Source organism: Trichosurus vulpecula, chromosome 2 (genome assembly GCF_011100635.1).
Source record: "Trichosurus vulpecula isolate mTriVul1 chromosome 2, mTriVul1.pri, whole genome shotgun sequence".
Classification (NCBI taxonomy): domain Eukaryota; kingdom Metazoa; phylum Chordata; class Mammalia; order Diprotodontia; family Phalangeridae; genus Trichosurus; species Trichosurus vulpecula.
In genome coordinates this window covers 74,897,673-74,914,249 of record NC_050574.1, presented here as the reverse complement: position 1 = coordinate 74,914,249, position 16,577 = coordinate 74,897,673, and the positions used below count along the sequence as shown (strand labels likewise).

The window sequence follows — 16,577 nt, the reverse complement described above, 5'->3', positions numbered from 1 at the left end:
TAAGTTTCTCTAATAAAGACCTTATTTCTCAAATATATACTGAGTGTGGAACTGAATCAAATTTATAAAAAAGCCATTCCCCAATTGATAAATGGTCAAAGGATATAAACAAACAGTTTTCAGAAAGAAATCAAAGCTCTCTATGATCACATGAAAACTGCTCTAATCACTATTGAGATATGCAAATTAAAAGAAAAACTTTGAGGTACCACCTCACATCTATCAGAAATGATAAATGTTGGAGGGGATGGGAAAAATAGGTTCACTAATGAATTGTTGGTGGAGTAGTTACCTGGTCCAACCATTCTGGAGAATAACTTGGAAGTATGGCAAAAAGGCTCTAACTCTATGCATGCCCAGTAATACCACTACTAGGTCTGTATCCCAAAGAGATCAGAGGAAAAGGAAAAGGACCTATATGCATAAAAATACTCATAGCATCTCTTTTTGCAGTAGTGAAGAATTAGAACTTGAGGGGATGTCCTCAACTGAGGAATGGCTGAAAAAGGTGTAGTATATGACTGTGCTGAAATACTATTGTGCTCTAAAAAATTTCAAGGCAGAGTGGTTTTTAGGAAAACAAGTCCTCCCTTATGAATTCCCCCCACCATCCTAATCTTAATACCCACTTCTAAAAGTCCCTTGCCCACCCTATTCCCCAGTTTTCTCACCTTTTTAGAAGTTTAGAAGACTTTTAAAATTTTTCAGACATATATGTTGTTTCCTCTTCAACCCAGATAAGAGTAAGTTTCCAATACTACCAGCCTTCCACCCCCACCTACTTCCCCTGCATCAGTTCATCCTTTCACACCTTGTTTTTATGAGATAATTTCTCCTTTTAACCTTTTCCTATCCAATTTTTTTTAGAATCACCTCATCATACACAACTCAGTCACAAACTAACTTAGGAATGATAACAGTTTTAAGAATACTATTAGGGACTTTTGAAGGGGAGAGTAAAATAAGGAATAAGAGGGTAAAGAGAGAAGACATGGTAACAGCAATAAGGTGAAAAGAGAAGCTGAGAAGAAAAATAGTAAAAATAAGATGGAGGGAAATTCACAAATAGCAATTATAACTTTGAATGTGAATGGGATGAACTCACCCATAAAATGGAAATGGATAGCAGAATGGATTAAAAATTAGAATCTAACAATATGTTGTTTACAAGAAACATTTAAAAATGAGAGATACACACAGTTAAAATGGAAGGTGGGAGTAGAATTTATTATGCTTCACCTGACGCAAAAAAGGCAAAGATAGCAATATGATCTCAGACAAAGTTATGACTAAGATAGATACAATTAAAAGAGATGAATTGATGCAAAGTGGAAACTGGGAGATCACTGTGTAATGTTATAATGAAGTCCATCTGTGAAAAACTTGGCTACTTTGATCAAGACAATGATCCAAGACAATTCCAAGGTACTCATGATGAAAAAATGCTATCTACCTCGAGAAAGAACTAACGAACTCTGAGTGCAAATTGAAGTATAATTTTCTCACTTTCTTTATTTTTCTTTCTTTTTAAAAAAATATGGCTAACATAGAAATATGTTTTTCATGATCTCACATGTATAACTGATGTTATTGCCTTCTCAGTGGGTGGGGAAAATTTGGAGCTCAAAATTTAAAAAAAGAATGTTAAAGTAAATAATTTTAAAGGTTTAAAAAAAGAGAGACTTCAGGACTCTAATAAAGCAATAAACAACCATAATTACCAGCAGATTGATGATGAAAAGAAAAAAAGTTAAAGTATATGAAAAAGTGGAAAGGAATCCTGACCCATACCAACAGATTGAAGGGTAGAAGGATGGAACACAAAGGAGGATGGAAGAAGAAATCTCACAGAACATCTGGAGCTCAAAAACAAATGTGAAGTGGAAGGTGGAAAATCTGAGGAGGAAGCAACAACTTATCCTCCAACAAATGATAAAGAAGATCCACAGGTGCTGCCAGGAAACAGATAATCTTGTAAAGATTAGGGGAAGAGGGGAGAAATAATCATTGGTGACTCCCTCTTAAAGGTGGCCAAGGCTGCTATTTGTCTTTTAGTTGGGTTTTCTCGCAGCATACATAATACAAGAAATAATACTTTTAGTGATTTTGTCACAATTTAATTGAATGAAGTATCTTTTGATGATATAGGTAGAGTGAGTCTTAGATTTGCTTATTACTATTATTTGAAAATATATTTGAAATTTCCTTACCCATCAGATGAAAAAGAATTTTACAATTTTTTTTTAAGACAACAAAACAAAAGGGAACTGAAAGACCATGTGTTACCACTGTCAACCGGACTAGAACCAACCTCTAACCTGGGAATGGCCAGAGCCTAACAAAGCAGGCCAAAGGCAGGTGTGTCAGGGATTAAATAATTAATTTCAGAGTGAGGAAAGCACTTGCAAGAAGAAAGACTCCCACCTCGCTACTCCCCCACTGCCAGAAGAAGGAGGTCTTAATGTGCTGGGACAAAGGCAGGTCTTCTATACATTACAAAAAAACAAAAACACAAGTGGGCTGGATCATGACACAATCATTCTTAGTAGTTCCCATGGCAGGCTCATGCATGGACAATGCAGACAGTCCTGGGTGCTATAGGAACAGTTCTTAAGTTGATTGTCTTAAGTCCTAAGGTTGAGCCTTGTGATTGTTCAGTGGGGAACAGAACCAGAGTTAGTGTGGTGCGAATAGGAGTGCAGTACCTGGTTGGGTTCATTTGACTGTTACAAGAAATAGGGATTGTGTGCATGTCAAGATATGTGATGGATGGCTTCAGGCTGCAGCACATTGTCTCTCAGGTCCCTGGGAAATAGAAAGAACTCCAACAAATCTAAACAGTTATTGATTAACATGAAAATCATAAATCCCTCAGTGAACACCTGGTGCTGGTCAAATAATATACTTTGCCAGAGGGTGATATCATCCAGAGCTCAAAAGATTTTTGATACACCAAGCTCATGGCACAGCCTGCTTGCTAGGCCTTAGCTCTGGGAAATAGGGTATCTCCAAATATCAAACAGGATAAAAATGGGAAAATTTGGTCAAACACCCAGATCTGACGCAGGTATGCTCGATAGGATACAGAAGGGCTTAGCAGGTACTGTTAAAAATGGGGTTGTCGCTGATCTTTAGGTATAATCATTATTGCCAAATTATTGCCAAAATCTTCAGTATTCTCAGTATCTAAGATCTTGGGCAGCCTGTAGCACGGCCCAATGTATGACCTTTCCCCAAAGATATACACAGCATAGGGGAATAGAAACACAGACACACAAAGAAAGCCAAGGTAATTAGATGCCTAGATTTATACTACTCTTCTATGAAGAGGCCTGAGCTGGTAAAGCAGCTTTTTGTTAATTTAATGGCGGCAATATAGGCATCTGTTGTCTCCCTGGGGCATGGATTCAACATGTGATAGGAAACGTCTCAGGACTAGGAAAAATGGGTGACTTCCACCCAATTCTGTTGATTCAATGATACTGTCAGATGGAATCTTTAAAAATTGCCTCAAACTTTAAAGTCTTTCAAGTAACTGAAAACAATGGTAGAATAGGCAATGTTTTGATGATGACTGAATATCAAAGATGAGGGATGAGCAAAAGAAAAGCTGGTTAAGAACATGGCATCTAACAATGGGACTTAGATTTTTTTTTTGGACTACAGCTTAAAAGATAGAAAATGACAGATTCCTGGCCTGAGATGGAGTGCATCTAACAAGGACTTACTTGGGCATCTAAGAGGTTTAAATTGAGAAGGAGGGGAAGGGAAAAGGGAAAAAATGCCTATGTATACCCACTAAGCCTGATAAAATAGAGAGCTTCTATAATATAAAGAGAATTTACAGGAGATAAAATCCTAGAAAGTAACCAGGAATAAAACCCATGGCTCAAATGTTGGTATAAAATGCACAAAGAATAGGTAACAAGCAAGATGAATGAGAATTCCTAACATGAAGGAGATCAGTTTGATGTCGTAAGTAACATTGGGATTTTGTGGGATGAGACAACTGGAATACTGTGCTATATAAGAATATTTTATTGAAAAGAAATAGGATTAAGTTATTCAGTCTCCTGTTGATTTTTAGTGTTTTTTTTCAAAGGGTTTTTATTTAATATAATTTTACTTGGGTGTACATTGTCCATTTTCTCTCTTGAAGCTATAAGTCAAAAGTTCTTAAAGTGACTGCAGAGCCTGAAGAGACTTGAAGCAGGCCCAAAGACTTGAAGAAACTGAAGACTGTTAAAGATACTGAAGCTCTCCTCTCTCCGTCTCTCACCAACTTCACCTTGCCCCCCATGCAGGAGCAGGGCATTGGTCTCCACCACTGAGGAAAGTCCCATACCAATGAGTTTGGGGACTGGGTTTATTCTTGTTCCAAAAAGCAATTTATACTCTAACATCATTATAAAAATAAACAATTGTGAAAGACTAAAGAATTCTGCTTAACTAAATGATCGACTATGCTTCCAGAAGACTGATTAAAAAAAGAACCCTGCCCATCTCATGACAGAGGTGATGTTAAAATATGCAGAATAAGAAATGCTTTTTTGGACATAGTATGGGAATTTGTTTTGCTTGACTATGCTTTTATGATACACGAGTTCTTCCCTATAATGTAATATATGAGTTCTGCCCTACTTCTTTCCTTCCTTCTTCCTTTTTCTTCCTTCTTTCACTTTCTTTTTGTGTGTGAGTAGAGGGAGGTGGGAGAGAGAAAAAACATGCTTGATAACTTTGAAAAAGAAATAGGATTAGATTAAAGGGCATGGATACTATCTTATATGTAGCTATAGAGGCACAATGGATAGAACATTGGACTTGAAGTCATGAAGACCTGAGTGCAAATTGTACCACACACATTGGACAGCTGTGTGAGCCTGGGTAGGTCATTTCACCTTAGTCTGACTCATTTCCCTGATCTGTAAAATAATGATAATAATAGTTGTTGTGAGGAGTAAATGGGTAAAATACAGGGCGTCTCATGTCTTAGGACAAACTTTAAAGCACTAAAGAAATGATAGTCATTATTGCTTTAATCAGAAGATATATTAATAAGAAGAAATTCCGGAAGCAGAGAGGTAAAGTATGGTGAAGGACATCTGGGTAAATATCCACAGAGACCAGTACAGAAGTGATTTTTCTCATCAGAAAATCATTTAGACAGAAAGAGGAAATAGTTGGGAAATTTAGGGAGCAGACCATGAACCTGACACAGGTGATATAGAGTGATGAACAGACCTAAATTATCCAGGCACCTGCTACAACTCTTTTTCTTAAAAAAAAAAAAAAAAGATAGAGAAGCATGTAATTTTGATGAGGGCAGTCTCTGGGAACCCCTTGAAACCTTGAACTCTCCTTGAATCTTCCCACTCGACCTGGCCTTGGCCTGAGGCTATAACCATTAAGCCCAAATGCCTACCCTGCCCAGTCCTCTATTGTCCAGCTGTTTCCCACCCTTAATCTTGTTTTCCCAACGACCTCCCACCCTTAATCCTGTTTCCTGATCAAAATGTCTATACCCTAGCTCCGGTACCCCAGCCCTTTATGGGTTGTCATTCCCATATAGCCTTCAGCTATGTCCCCCGCCTGGGAATTTGACCTCATCCCAGTCCCTTCAAGCTCCTCCTTAGACTCCTCCTTGAGTCCCTCCCTAGACCCCTCCTCTGGCCACCCCAGACCACCCCTCAATCCCTCCCACAACCCTTGTGTATATAATCTCCATCTTGCCTCCAGGAGGGCGGTCAGATCCAATCTAGCTCAGACTGATCTGGCCCTTTTTTCTTTACAGGTGCCGCAAGGGGTGGGATCTCTCGGGGCAGGCTTATTTGGCTAACTCCTAATAAACTTTATCTTTTCCCTTGGCTGAGAAAGCTTGAGTCGAATTCTTTCGGCAGGACCCGGTGTTTCGGTACTTTGGGGTGTCGAGCACCTCTCACCCCAAACCCTCGTCATTTATGGTTCCCTGAACCGGGAAGCACTGCTACTCTCAAGTTCTTCTCCAGCCAAGACTGAAGGTCTGTAAGCCTCCCCCTCTCCAATCCCCCTCCTCGCTCTCCAGTGGTCTCGGTGGGTCGGACAGCTTGGTCCAGTGGTCTCGGTGGGTCGGACAGCTTGGTCCAGTGGTCTCGGTGGGTCGGACAGCTTGGTCCAGTGGTCTCGGTGGGTCGGACAGCTTGGTCCAGTGGTCTCGGTGGGTCGGACAGCTTGGTCCAGTGGTCTCGGTGGGTCGGACAGCTTGGTCCAGTGGTCTCGGTGAGTCGGACAGCTTGGTCCAGTGGTCTCAGTGAGTCAGACAGCCAGGCTGTCGTGGTCAACCTGACGCTATCAGGTGGTTCTCGGTCCAGTCGGACAGCTCGGTCCAGTGGCCATGTCGGAGGCCATGAACCTAAGCACAGGTTCTGAGGCATGGAGGACGTGGACGGATGCCCCATCCGGAAGCATGTGCCAGATCCTTTCAATTGTTTCGGCGCTGGGAAGTTGGGAAAATTTCAGGTACCTCTTGTATATTTTGTTTTCTTGTTTTATTTTTTTTGTCTCCCGACAATTACTCCTAACTTCTCCTTTCCTACGGAGGAAGGAACTTCCAGCCCAAACGCCTGAAACGGGTCTAACCTTTTCAATTCCTGCAAGTTCACCCTTAGGTTGTCTTCTGCAAAACTGGGAAAAATCTAGCTGCTCTGCAGAACTTAAAAAGAAAAAGCTGGTATGGCTTTGCAATACTGTTTGGCCTCAGTACCACTTGGAAGGCCGTGAAGTATGGCCTATTTTTGGGACCTTAAAACGTAATACTCTTTTGCAGTTAGAATCATACTGTCGCAAAGAAGGAAAGTGGATGGAACTTGCCTATGTGATGGCCTTCATGGAGCTCTCTTGGAACCCTGTCCTCAGGAAGGATTGTAAGATGCTTGTAGCTAAAGCTACCCCACAAAGGGACAATGGGGGTGAACAGGACATTCTGGATGACCCCCTTTTGGTGTCCCCCTCCATGGAGCCTTCCCCTGAGAAGGCCCCTGCTCAGACTCCAGCCTCCACGGCTCCTTCAGGGCTTTTTCCCCTGAGGGAAGTGCCTACCTCCCCTACTGGGACGCGGAGAGTGCATGTTCCATTCTCCATTTCAGATCTCATTCAGGTCAAAGAGAGGCTAGGGAGATACTCGGAGGATCCCACTAAGTTTACTGAGGGTTTTAGGGACCTGTCCTTACAATTTGAGCTTTCTTGGGGTGATCTGCATATCCTCTTCTCTACTTGTTGTACCACTGAAGAGAAGAAGAGAATCTGGGAACATGCCCAAAAGATTGGGGATAGCTTGGCCAGTGACAACCCAACAACATACCCCCCAGGAATAGCTGCTGTTCCCACTACTGACCCAGGGTGGGACTATCAAAAAGATGAAGATAGGGGGAAGAGAGATCATATGATAAATTGCCTGTTAAAAGGTCTAAAAACAGCATTCCAAAAGCAGATAAATTTTCTAAAACTTAGGGAGATAACTCAGGGAGAAAAGGAAAACCCTGCCCTATTCCAAGACCGGCTAGTAGAAGCTATTAGGAAGTATACGAATTTGGATCCTGATACTGTTGAAGGGGCAGCAATCCTTAGCATGTACTTCATTAATCAGTCTGCCCCAGATATTAGGAGGAAACTGCAGAAATTGGCAATGGGACCCCAAACACCTCAGGCCCAATTACTGGAGACAGCATTCGGAGTGTTCAATAATAGAGACTTAGTCCAGGCAGAGGAAAAAGCCAGAGACAGAGAACATGCCCAATTCCTGGCGGCTGCCATGGCCAGGAGATTGCCGGAGGCTGCTTCTGGCAACTTTGGCAAAGGGGAAACCTGCTTTCGATGTAACAAGGAAGGCCACTGGTCCAAGGAGTGCCCCTCCGGGATGTCCCCCAGGGCATCCCCCAGGGCGTCCCCCCGGAAGAAGCCCCCAGGACCGTGCCCAACATGTGACCAGGAGGGACATTGGAGGAAGGATTGTCCCCGAGGATGGAAAAGTGGTAGAGCCACCCCCCAGTACCCTGTTCTCCAGTCTCCACAAGACTCGGAATGACGGGGAAGCCTGGGGCTTGGCAGTGCTCCCACTTTCTCCATCTCTCTCGCTGAGCCCTGGGCAGACATCGAGGTGGAAGGTAAGGTTACCCGATTTATGATTGATACGGGGGCAACGTTCTCTGTTCTAACTAATTACTCTGGTCCTACCCGCCCCTCGACCCATCGAGTCGTGGGCATTGAGGGAAACACTAAGGAATGTCATGAGACATACCCTCTCCCCTGCTTATTTGAGGATCTGTTGTTTGAACACTCCTTCCTTATTATCTCCTCTTGCCCTACCCCATTGTTAGGTAGGGACCTGATGGTGAAATTGGGGAGCCAATTTTCTCTAGTTAAACCTCCCATCTCCCTTCTCCCCCTGCTCAGCAGGCCTCCCCACGTTCCTCCGGAAGTGTGGGAGATGGTCAAGCCAATTGTTTGGGATCAGGGAATTCCTGGGAAAGCTACTCATGCCACCCCAGTCCTTATTCGCCTTAGAGACCCTAATGTGTTTCCCAACCGCCGTCCATATCCAATTAAGCCTGAGGCTTGGGAAGGACTACAACCACTAATTGAAAAATTCCTCAAGCATAAGATCCTAGTCCCTTGTCAATCTCCATGCAACACTCCAATTCTTCCAGTAAGGAAGTCAAATGGAGAATACCGAATGGTTCAAGATCTTAGGGCTGTAAATGAAGCTATTATTCCTATACATTCTATAACCCCCAATCCATATACTATACTTACTCAGATCCCTGGGGATACCAAGTGGTTCTCTACCCTGGACCTCAAGGACGCCTTTTTCTGTATACCTCTACACACAGATTCACAATTTATTTTTGCCTTTGAATGGATACTTCCTGGGGAATCAAGCCCATGTCAGCTAACATGGACAGTCTTGCCTCAAGGGTTTCGGGATAGCCCTCACTTATTTGGCCAGGCTCTGGGAAAGGATTTAAGGGACCTGAAGTTAATTGGTAGTAGCTTAGTTCAATATGTAGATGATATTCTTATTTGTAGCCCCACCCGGGAGGCTTCCTTGGCTGCGGTCATAGAAACCTTAAATTTCCTGGGCGCTCGAGGCTATAGGGTCTCCTTGAACAAAGTCCAGATAGCATGCCAGTCTGTAAAGTATCTGGGCCATGAATTAACACCCACCTCTCGATCCTTAACCTCTGAGAGGAAGAAGGCAATCTTATCTATCCCCACTCCGGCCACTAAGAAACAACTCAGGACTTTTTTAGGCATGGCTGGATTCTGTAGACTCTGGATCCCTAATTTTGGCCTCATTGCTAAACCCCTTTATGATTCCACTCAAGGCCCTGACTCACTCCCTCTAGAGTGGGGCCCAGACCAGGCTAGAGCCTTTGAGACTCTGAAAGCTAAATTGACCACCACTCCAGCATTAGCTCTGCCCAATCTAGACAAACCTTTCACTCTCTATGTTGACGAAAGGAGAGGACAGGCCTTGGGAGTACTAACTCAGTCCCTAGGATTTGACCCCAGGCCTGTCGCTTACTTTTCAAAACGATTAGACTCTGTGGCTGCTGGATGGCCTGCATGTCTCAGGGCCGTAGCTGCTACAGCCGTTCTAATTGAGGAAGCCTCAAAACTTACATTTGGTCAGCCCCTGGAAGTTCTGACTCCACATAGAGTTCAGAGCATCCTGGAAACAAAGAGCCACCAGTGGCTGACTAGCGGCAGGCTCACCAAATATCAAGCCTTGCTCTTAGATACCCCTGACCTAATCCTTAGGGTGTGTCACACACTTAATCCAGCAACCCTCCTCCCAGACAACACACACTCAGATGCTCTGATACATGACTGCGAGGAGACCTTGGACTGTGTTCATGCTAGTAGACCTGACCTGAAAGATCTGCCCCTCCCAAACCCTGAAGCTAATTGGTACACAGATGGGTCTAGCTTTATTGAAAACGGGGTTAGAAAGGCTGGGTATGCAGTGGTCAGCCTCCACCAAACCATAGAGGCAAAACCCCTGCCCCCTGGAACTTCTGCCCAGAAGGCAGAATTAATAGCACTCACCAGAGCCCTAGAGTTAGGGGAAAATAAAAGAGTAAATGTTTTTACTGACTCAAAATATGCTTTCCATGTTCTACATGCACATGGAGCAATTTGGAAAGAGAGGGGATACCTGACAGCAAAAAATTCCCCTATCAAACATGCCCAGGAGATTTCACATCTCCTCCAAGCTGTTCAAAAGCCATCAGAGATAGCTGTTATCTTTTGCAAAGGCCATCAGAAAGGGGAAACGGAACAGGCAGTGGGAAATCACCTGGCAGACACTGCAGCTAAGAATGCAGCCCGTCAGATAACCATGCTGGCTCCTCTACTCCCACAGCTCCCTGATTCCTTCACACCTTCTTACAGCGCCCAAGAACGGGCTCTCGCTAAGGAAAGGGGATACACTCTCTCTCCCTCTGGGTGGTTCCAGACACCTGCAGGCCAACTCCTTATCCCAGAGGGAAGCCAGTGGAAGCTTATTTTCGGCCTACACCAGGCTACGCACCTGGGGAAAAATGCCCTCCAGTCCCTGATGAGGCCCATTTTTATTGGCAGCAAGCTAGGAAAGACCATCCGACAAGTCTGTCGGGCTTGCCCAACCTGTGCCCAGGTAAATCCTGAAGGGGCAGTCAAACCTCCCCCTCTTCTAAAACCTGTTCAGAGGAGAGGTACCTACCCAGGTGAAGACTGGCAGATAGATTTTACACATATGCCCCCGTGTAAGGGTTTCAAATTTCTTTTAGTTTTTGTTGATACCTTTACTAACTGGGTAGAGGCCTTTCCTTGCAGAACTGAGAAGGCTCAGGAGGTATCAAAATTCCTATTAAAGGAAGTTATACCTCGTTTTGGCTTACCTGGTTCCTTACAGAGTGACAATGGTCCAGCTTTTATTTCACAGATAACACAGGCTGTGGCAAAGACACTTAAAATCACTTATCACCTCCACTCAGCCTGGAATCCAAAATCCTCAGGTAAAGTAGAGAAAATGAATCATACCCTTAAGCGGGTCCTTACTAAGCTGTGCATAGAAACTCAAGAAGATTGGATTAAGAATCTTCCAATTGGGCTTCTCAGAGTGCGTATCACACCTCGGGAAAATATCAAGCTTAGTCCCTTCGAACTTCTCTATGGGAGGCCCTTTCTAACCTCTGACATCCTCGTAGACCCAGAACAGCATTTAATCACCCAATTTGCAACTCAGCTAGGGGCTGTCAGGAATGCTCTAACCGAATATGCCAATAAGTGTCTTCCGAGACCTGAGGACAATGAAAAAGAGTGTCCTGCTACAGTACAACCAGGAGATTGGGTTTATTTAAAATCATGGAAAACCCAAAAGGGAGAACAGCTAGATGTCTCCTGGAAGGGACCTTACCGAGTCATACTCACTACTCCCACAGCAGTAAAACTCGAAGGCCTCCCCAGCTGGACTCATAATTCTAGGATTAAACCAATGTCACCTCTTGCCTTTCCTCCAGAAACTCCAGAATATACTTGTGAGCCCTTGGAGGACCTCAAGCTACTGTTTCGAAAGACTCCAGCACCCTCCGGGGAAAGGGAGAGAAAAGGAGACTCCAAGCCATCAACTTCCAGAAGACTGCCAGCCCCTGTACCCCTTGAACAGGACCCATCCAGATAGGGACAGCTCTACACCCCTTTGCCAGCAGGAAGCAATTTCAGAAGCTGAGACCTTCGTCCCTGACCCCAAAAGAATTTGGGTCCCATTTGTTTGAGGGGGGAATGATGAGGGCAGTCTCTGGGAACCCCTTGAAACCTTGAACTCTCCTTGAATCTTCCCACTCGACCTGGCCTTGGCCTGAGGCTATAACCATTAAGCCCAAATGCCTACCCTGCCCAGTCCTCTATTGTCCAGCTGTTTCCCACCCTTAATCTTGTTTTCCCAACGACCTCCCACCCTTAATCCTGTTTCCTGATCAAAATGTCTATACCCTAGCTCCGGTACCCCAGCCCTTTATGGGTTGTCATTCCCATATAGCCTTCAGCTATGTCCCCCGCCTGGGAATTTGACCTCATCCCAGTCCCTTCAAGCTCCTCCTTAGACTCCTCCTTGAGTCCCTCCCTAGACCCCTCCTCTGGCCACCCCAGACCACCCCTCAATCCCTCCCACAACCCTTGTGTATATAATCTCCATCTTGCCTCCAGGAGGGGGGTCAGATCCAATCTAGCTCAGACTGATCTGGCCCTTTTTTCTTTACAGGCGCCGCAAGGGGTGGGATCTCTCGGGGCAGGCTTATTTGGCTAACTCCTAATAAACTTTATCTTTTCCCTTGGCTGAGAAAGCTTGAGTCGAATTCTTTCGGCAGGACCCGGTGTTTCGGTACTTTGGGGTGTCGAGCACCTCTCACCCCAAACCCTCGTCAATTTCTTGACTTGCCATCTTTCTAAATGGGAGGTATTAGATAGGAGAAATTCTATTCAGGATCTGACTCTCACCAACTAGGGTGGGATTTATGGATAAGTTGGAAGGAAATGAATACTCCCTTTTAGAGTTTATGATAGAGAAGGAAAGAAATTCCAGGCATTTCAAAGCATTCAGAGGAAGATTAGGGAGTATCACACGCATGAAAATTCTATAGGGGAAAGTCAGGCCAGGCAAGATACCAAGCTCTCAAAAATAAAATTCCAAAGACACAAAGAGAACCAATTCTGATGAATAGGGGGAAAGGGGAATTAACTGGAGACAAGGGTGGATGTGCAGGAAATTAATCAATCTATTTGTGGTGTTTCTTTTTTTTAAAGAAGTACACAAGAAGAAACAAGGGAAAATAAAAGTATAAATACAAAAGTGTGGTGTGGTACTATATGAATGGTACTGAATGAGCCCAGACTGAGAAGTAAATCAAAGAACAACAAAAAGGGCCTTTTTTTAAAAGCTGCGTTTAGGAAAACAGGAAAGTAAAAAAGGGGATAAGACTGATGTTCAGGGTAAATGGGATGAAGAATTATGGAAAGTAAATCAAGGTGTTTGATTGTTACTTTGCTTCTGTTTATTAAGAAGATTGGCCTTTTGACCAGAAAACACAAAACAAAGGTGGCTAATATGTAAATTATGCCCAAGATTAGTAAGGAGATATGCGCCTAAAATAGCTAAGTACCTTAATGAATTCAAGTCACCTAGCCTAGAGGAATTACAGATACAGAAAAAAAAAATTCATAACAAAAACAAGTCAGCAGATATGATTGAAGAGCCATTCTCAGTGACAGATAAAAGCTCATAGAGATAGGGAAAACTATTACAGAACTAGAGAATGGCAAATATCTTGACTTTTGAAGGAGAGGAAAGACAAGGAGGAGGAGGAAGAGAATGTGTACTCTATGCTGAACAGTTTCTATTATTGCTCTTTACATCTTGCTGCTGCCTCTCTTTCTCTTGTTGTTCTGTCCCAATCCTGGAAGTGGCAATTCCTGAGGAAGATAATGAGGTCCCCAAGGTAGAAATTTCTTTGTGTCCCAAATTGTTCAGTCCAACTCCACCCTCTGCATTCCTATGGTAATTTTATTTACAATTTGCTATATTTTATTTACAATCTATCTTGGTTGGTGTCTTTCCCACCTTTTAGATTCTGTTTCCCCCCCCCCCCCCAAAAAAAAAGACTTTGATTTCCCTTCCCTTGAGTCAAGATATTGTCCTGGGAGACACAATACTCTCATGGGAAGTAGTCTCCCAATGCACCAAATCCCTACAGATTAGACAGAGTTAAGGTCTCTGTCCAGAAATATATCTTTCCCCCTTCAGCATGACTCTTTCCCATCATTCAATCAAGATCTCTCTCTTTCTTTCCCCCTGCTTCAATCCCTCATCCATTTGCAGGTCACTTCACCCATTTTCTGGTAGTCCCTTGTCTTACTATCTGACCACAGGAATCATTGTTCCTTCATTGTTTGCCAGGGACTTAAATACTGTACATCACACATTTCCTTTTTATTTTTATACTTCCCCCTTCTATACTATATTCTTACAAAATGCATTAATTCACTGGCCAGGAAAGGGGCAACTGTGAGATTTAGTCTCCAAAACTGCTCCCTTTCCTACTTATTCCATCCATTTTCACTAGCTACCATATTTCTTCTCTGTTTTGCAGCTAAACTCTTTGAGAAGGCCATCTACAATAGGATTCTCTCATATTAATAATCAGTTGTCAAATTAGGACCAGGATTTTTTTCAGCAATCTGTAGGTTGTTCAGTTTCTGAAGGACATTGCTGATGATGAGATTGAATTAACTTTCTCTTCAATCTTGTTCAGACCCCACACAGATGGGGAAGGCCCTTTTGCTCTGCAAAGGTTTGGGTGGGAATAAATTCTTTGACTGGATTGCCCAAGGATGGGCAATTTAGAAGTAAATAACATCCATCATCAAAGTCACACCCCTCAGCCCCTCATTAGAATAGGTCCATCTCTATTGTAATATTCATTTTTCTCATTATTTGTTAACCAATCAGAATTAATTGCCACTCTCAGGAACATCCATTCTTCCAAGGGCATATAGACTGTCAGCCAGCTGCCATGATTGGTCTTTGGCATTCGAGAGTATTACTGACCCATTTTATTGGTAATATGCTAGCATTATTAATAAAATTATTAATTATACAGAAATTATGTCTCTTGAACTTTTAAAATGTTACATACTTCCTTTCCTCTGAACTACTACAATCTGGCTTTTGGCTTCATCATTCGACTAAAACTGCTCTCTCTAAAGTCACAAATACCTCCCACAGGGTTTCCAGGATCAAATGAGATATTTATAAAGCATTTAACACAGTGTCTGGTGTATAATGGGTTCTTAATGCTTCTTTCCTTTCCTTTTTCCCTTTGCATCCTCAAGTATATAGTCTGCCAGACAGTTCTGGGCTCCAGGAAAATTGACCAAGAAGTTCTGGAATTGGGGTTTCAATCTCTTCAGAGCAGAGACTCTTATCTGGAGACACTTTTTCCTCCCCTCATAGCAATTACTAAATAATTTTGTTTAATTTAACAAGCCTTGAAGCCTTGCAACGTGATACAGAATACAGCATGTGCTAACTATATTGGTCTGCCTCCAGCATGGCCAGAACCTGACCAGGTCCTTCTCTCTCTCTCTCTCTCTCTCTCTCTCTCTCTCTCTCTCTCTCTCTCTCTCTGTCTCTCTCTGTCTCTCTGTCTCTGTCTCTCTGTCTCTGTCTCTCTCTCCCTCAATATATATTTAGTGAATAAAGAAAAAATGAAGATGAAAATAAAAATCTTGAGGTTATATTTAGGTAACTAAATCTTAGTTTTGAAACTTCTTCTTTTTCCAAAACTTCTTTCCAGCTGCATTAGCGGCATCATGATCTCCATATACTTCCTTTTATTGTACCTTCTGAATTTAGAATCAGCCAGCAATTCTTCCACCATCATTCTTTTCCTTTGCTTCTTAGGAATTCGCCAATGATAGAAGTCAGTGGGATTATCGGCAATCGTTCCAACTTGGAAATATTTGGGGCAACCATCTCTAGCATTTTTCTCGTAAAATCTTTTAGGTTTTACTGGCTGTCATCTGCAGTGCTTTGAGGTCATTTTTCAGTTCAGTTGTCAATTCTGGGGCTTTCATACCAAACCAGCCATCTCCTGCTATTTTTCCTTTCTTTTCTGTGTTTTTTCTTAAGTTGAAATTGTGATTCCTTATATGGGGGGATGCAATCCTTCTCTTCAAAATCAGGAGTCACTACAGTTTTCTGAAAGAGCTCTTTTTTGTTTTTCTCCTCTATTTGTGTAAGGGCATTTTTGTTAAAGTCCACTTTTTCTGCATTATAGATACAAGCCTCCAAGCTGCTTAATAATCAGACCAGGATCTATGCTGCTACTTGACAACTTCAAGAGGTTAGACTTGTTGTTACTTAATAAGTCATCTTCATCTATGAACTCAACTTTATTTTCTTCCTGGTCTATAGGTTCCTTCTCTTCACTTTCTTCATCATTTTCTGGCTCACTGGCTACTTCACTTGTTTTTTCTTCCTCTGTGTAATAATTCTTATCAGAACCCAATCCAGGGGTTTTATCAAGGATGAAGGACATATCGTTTGATGGATTATCTTCTGAATCTTTTTCTGATGAAAACTTTTGCCCACTACTCTCGATAAAGCACGATGTATCTTCTTCACTCTCACTATCTTCAGATGAGAGCTAACAGGACAGAATTGCTGTAATCACAGGGCCTGCTGGAAACGGGTGGGGGCAGGGTGCTTATCATGGTATTACTTTTTAAATGTTCTTTTTTGTCATTAGCATCTTCAACTATGCTAATTTTGCAGTCCCTGTTCTCATTACCAGTAATTTCTGTAATCTCACTGATTTCCTCTGCCTTTTCATTCTGTTTGCTCCCCTGAAAGAACAAAAGATTTTTTCTTACCTTGTCAGTACCTGCTTTTTGCGCTCTGATGTGGCCTTATCTGATGTTGACTGACTTTGAGAAGTAAATTGTTCTTCAATGTTGCTTTGATGAAGTTCTTCACAACTGGTTTCTTTTTCCTCCTCCAACAT

General features: G+C 42.7%; 1 pseudogene; it reads right to left on the bottom strand.

Annotated features, from left to right (window-relative positions):
* Positions 1-15,327: 15,327 nt before the first annotated feature.
* LOC118836476 lies at positions 15,328-16,577 on the bottom strand (annotated as a pseudogene).